The sequence below is a fragment of the Chrysochloris asiatica genome, unplaced genomic scaffold (assembly GCF_000296735.1).
Source record: "Chrysochloris asiatica unplaced genomic scaffold, ChrAsi1.0 scaffold00118, whole genome shotgun sequence".
In the NCBI taxonomy this organism is placed as follows: domain Eukaryota; kingdom Metazoa; phylum Chordata; class Mammalia; order Afrosoricida; family Chrysochloridae; genus Chrysochloris; species Chrysochloris asiatica.
The window spans coordinates 9,440,541-9,445,581 of record NW_006408636.1 but is presented as its reverse complement, the minus strand read 5'-3'; the positions used below and the strand labels follow the sequence as shown (position 1 = coordinate 9,445,581).

Here is a 5,041-nt window from a genome sequence, read left to right as displayed (position 1 = left end):
AGTACAATTAAGTGTTCTGGAATACTCATACTTCTCAATGTTGTCCATAGCTTGTCATGATCCACACAATCGAAAGCCTTTGCGTAGTCAATACAGCATAGGTAAACATCCTTCTGGTATTCTCTGCTTTCAGCCAAGATCCATCGGACATCAGCAATGATATCTCTCGTTCCAAGGCCTCTTCTGAATCCAGATTGAACCTCTGGAAGTTCTCTGTCAATGTATTTGATTATGTGTCAGTTAGGTTGTTAATGAGTCTTCCTCAAATCCTGATGCCATGTTTTTCTTCATATAATCTAGCTTCTCAGATTATTTGTTCAGTATACAGATTGCATAAGTATGGTGAAAGAATATAACCCTGGTACACATGTTTTCTAATTTTAAACCAGTCGGTGTTCCCATGTTCTGTTCAAAAAACTGCCTCTTGATCTATGTACAGGTTCCTCATGAGCACAATTAGGTGTTCTGGAATAGTGATACTTAGCAATGTTGTCCATAGCTTGTCATGATCCAAACAATCGAAAGCCTTTGAGTAGTCAATAAAGCATAGGTGAACATCTTTCTGGTATTCTCTGCTCTCAGCCAAGATCCATCTAACATCAAACATGATATCCCTTGTTCCGTGTCCTCTTCTGAAACTAGCTTGAACCTCTGTAAGTTCTCTGTCAATGTATGGTTGCTGCCATTTTTGCATTATCTTTAGTAAAACTTTACTCACATGGGATGTCAATGACATTGTCCAATGATTTCAGCATTCCATTGGGTCACCTCTCTTTGGAATGGGCAAAAATACAGATCTCTTCTAGTAGGATAGCCAGTTAGTTGTCTTCCAAATTTCTTGGCATAGATGAGTTAGTGCCTTCAGTGCCACATCACTTTGTTGAAAGATTTTAATTTCCTGTGCCTTGTTCTTTGCCAATAATTTCAATGTACCTTGGATTTCTTCCTTCGGGATCATTGGCTCTTGATTATATGCTATCTCTTGAAATGGTTAAACATTGGCCATTTCTTTTTGGTGTGGTGACTGTGTGTGTTCCTTCTACCTTCTTTTGGTGCAAATGGGAAAAGTGAGGAGGTACAAGAGCTGAACAGAAAACTCCAAAGATCAGCTTGAGAAGACAATGTCAAATATTATAATGAAATGTGCAAAGACCTGGAGTTAGGTCTTTGGAAGTTAGGTCTAGGGAAGAACTGAAAGAGGAAAAAAATTCAAATCTTGACTTGATTTCTCTAAAGAAGTAAAACCATTGCAACAATATGATTCTCATACAGATGACCTGACCTACCCAAACTACTTCCTTCCCAGAATGAGGCCAACTGCATTTCCAGAAACTTTCCACCTTCAACATCCACATGGAGACCCATGGCTACAATGTAGAACAGATATGGAGAGATATCGAGGATGTCATCATCAAGACAATCATCTCGGCTCACGCAACCATATAGCACAACTACCACACCTGCTTCCCTAACTACACACTCAAGAGTGCCTGCTTTGAAATCCTGGACTTTGATATTTTGTTGGACTGAAAGCTCAAACTCTGGCTGCTGGAGGTCAACTACTTCTCCACCAACTCCTGGTTGGATAAGGAGGTGAAGCACTGTTTGCTGTATGACACTTTGGTTCTGATCAACCTGGGAACCTGTGACAAAAAGAAACTCTTGGAAGAGGAAAGACAGCAGGGACGGTTCCTGCAACAATGTCATTCTCAGGAGACCAGGATTGAAGAAGTCAAGGGTTTCCAGGCTGTGTGGTTAGAGAAAACCTAGAAATATGAGAAGGAAAACCATGGAGGATTCCGGCTAATTTATCCCAGTCTGAATTCAGAAAAGTATGACAAGTTCTTCCAGGACAACAACTCCCTCTTCCAGATCTCAAAAGCTGTAAAGCCAGCAGTTGATCCAGGAGCTGAGGCTAAAACAAGAGAAAAGAGCCTTCCGAAAAAAAAGAGAAGAAAACAGAGATGCAGGGGGAATCAGCAGGAGAGCAAGCACATGGGGAGCTTGCAGCAGAAACCGAGGCAGCAGCCTGAGGCCACCACTCTTGCCTCCAAACAACACCTACTCTTGGGTGCTGATGAATCCGGAAGTGAACAGAGCTGGGTTTCCATGGACTGTGTTAGATTTCCTCCTTCCCAGCACCCCTTGCCACTGACAGCAGTGTCTTGCACACCTGACTGACTTTTGAATGTCAGCGATGTAAAGAAAAATGAGACAGACTGCAGTCTCGGCAAGAAGGCACCAAAGACAGGCTGGTCCTGCTCTTCCCAGGCATTCATCTGCAAGGTAGTACAGGTCTGTACCCGACCTAAAGACTTCATGCTTCAGTGACTCTGGGCTTGAGCTCAGTAAATCCAACTCCAGGATGCAGGGGACCAAGTCCATCTCTACAGTGAACATATTCACTGGCACTGTGGTTTCAACCTTCCCCAAGGTTCTGCCAAACCTAACCCTGAAAGCCAGTTCTGAGTGCAGCAGCCCAGAGATGAACAGAATGGTCTTCTTTCAGTACAAGCAGCAGCAGATCCCCCAGCACTTCATCCAGAAGAAAATGCTGAAAACTCCTGTGCCTACAAAATCCCAGAGCTTCTGGGAGCATATGAACTCAAACTGGACTTTGGTAAAGAATGACACGAAGAAGAAGCATCTAATGTCACATCTCTTCACTAAGCTTCAGCTGAGGTGGAAACTCTCCTGGTTCCCGGCTCATTGTAACCCAAAGTTGGTGCTGAATAACCAGTCACAAACCCCCTCTCTGCCCTGGGAGTCCTTCCACAGCTGAAGCTCTGGAGAGAAGAGACAGCTGGGTGTATTCTCCCTCCTCCTCTTGCAGAGTGCTCCCAGCCAGGACATTCCTCTGAAAGACTTGCTGATGATTGCCACTCCAGCTTGACTGGATCCAAGGCAGAAGCCATACAGGGGCCATGAGGGACCCATGTCTGTTGGTTCAGGAAGCATACACCCTAGTGTCTGGCCAAAAAGAACATGAGAAGAACGAGGATCAGACCAGATCTCTGCCATTTTTTTTTTTCTTCCCTACCTCTTACTTCTAGGAAATGATGTTTCTTCTCACAGTGTCTACAAATATCCGTAGCATCAACTGAAAATTTTATTTCCACAACCGGATCTTCTGGCCTTGTAAATAACTCTTACTAGCACCACTCAAGCCAGCAGTCTTGTCTTTTTGTGCTCTCCCAGTTAGTTCAGGAGCATGACTTCCTCTGGGGCCAGTGGTACTCCTCCAATACATACCCACAGTGGCATGCTTATAGGCCCCTCACATGGCACCACCATCCAGGACACTCCTCCAAATAGTGCAACACCTTCAGTGGGTGAGTTGGGGGTGTTTCAAAGGCAGACTCACAATTTCTAGGGACTAAAGCCCTCAGCCCTCCAACAAGCTTGTGTTGGTTGGTTGGTCTTCAACTCCAAAAATAAAAGACAGGGACAGAGCTGGGCATGATGGTTAACTCTGAGTCCTGAGTAAGGGAATAGGGTAGTTTCAATTTCACCCGGTAAAAACAGACATCCTTCCACTCCAGCCAGCCCAAAGCCCTGCCACCCAAGTGCTCAAACATTTTCCTGCTGCCTCCCTTACCAGTCCAACTCAATTTGGCTGGCAGATACAGAGGTAAGGCAAGAGTACCCAGCCTGCAGATGTTTCTTCCATTGACCTGTGGAAACAGCACTTTCCCCTCAGGTGTACATTAATAAAACAAACTGCAATGCTAAAAAAAAAAAAACCGGAAACAAAACCAATGACGCTTATATCTATACAGAGAGGTTGGTATCAAAGAAATATCTCACACAGTTGTAGAGGTAGGCAAGTTTGAAGTCCATAGGGCAGATGACAGTTTGGAGGCTTCTTCTGACTCATATAACTGCAGGAACTGATCAACAGATTAGACAGCAGGTCAGAGGTTATGAATCTAAGGTCAACAGGTAAGATGGCCGTAATCAGCAGGCAATATGACAGACCACTGTCTCTAGTCCAAAGAACCATGGATCTTATATGATCCAGATGCAACATCCAGACCCAGGATAAAGCAAGCTTTGCCCAAATGTCTAATATACTGGAAGCAGGTCACATCCTCAAGGAAATTTCCTTTCTATTCACTTACTGCTTTTAACAAATCTCATTATGGAAGTGATTACATTACAATAGATCTTGGATTTCTATGTCTTTAACTGCCAAACCAAGGAGAATCCTTGTCCAGACAATTTTACAAACCTTAACTATCACAGATGTTTACCAAGATGGGATTAGGGAAAATCACTAACTAGATAATATAGAAGTACTAATTTGGGTGAAAGGAAAAGCAATACATAAGTGTAAGTCAAAAATTATCCACACTCGGGTTATATTAAAATGCATGTTCACTTCTATGGCTAATGACAACATTGAGCATGAACGTGAAATGATTCTGTCATATAGACAAGTGCCAGTGGATTATGTGACAAATCATTTTCAAGCCAGCCATGGCTCTGCCTAGGAAATAATCCACGACATACTTGGGTTTCAAAAAGTTTGTCTGACATAGTACTGAAAAAACTCATAGAAGAATATAAACAGAAGCATTTGGACATCTGCAAACAAAATTTGGACTGATACTCGAAGGAATGTAAAAGCTTCTTTTAAAAAAATTCATTAAAGTGATGAGACATCACTATGAGCCTGAAAGTAAACAACAGAGTACGGAATGGAAATATCCTCAATCACCAATCAAGAAAAAGCTCAAAGGTCACCCATCAACTGGAAAATTGATGCTTACAATTTTCAGGGATTCTCAAGGGCCAGTATTGGAACACCATCAGGAAAAAGGTTCAGCAATCAACAGTGCTCAGCTGAAACCTAAACTTCAGATTAAATAGAGGACTGCTATCCAAGGGCTTTGTGATCTTCCATGAAAATACACATCCATACACCTCTGCCTACTTGTATATTGCCCCCTCCCTAGCACCCAAACTATCCTGTGTCTAATCTCTGCCCTGTGCTCCACCTTCCCCTCCCTCCCCTCACCCACCCCCAACATCCCAGCAA

General features: G+C 43.1%; 1 pseudogene; it reads left to right on the top strand.

Moving 5' to 3' along the window:
* Positions 1–3,053, top strand: part of LOC102825773 — a 16,279-nt pseudogene extending 13,226 nt beyond the window's left edge.
* Positions 3,054–5,041: the final 1,988 nt, after the last annotated feature.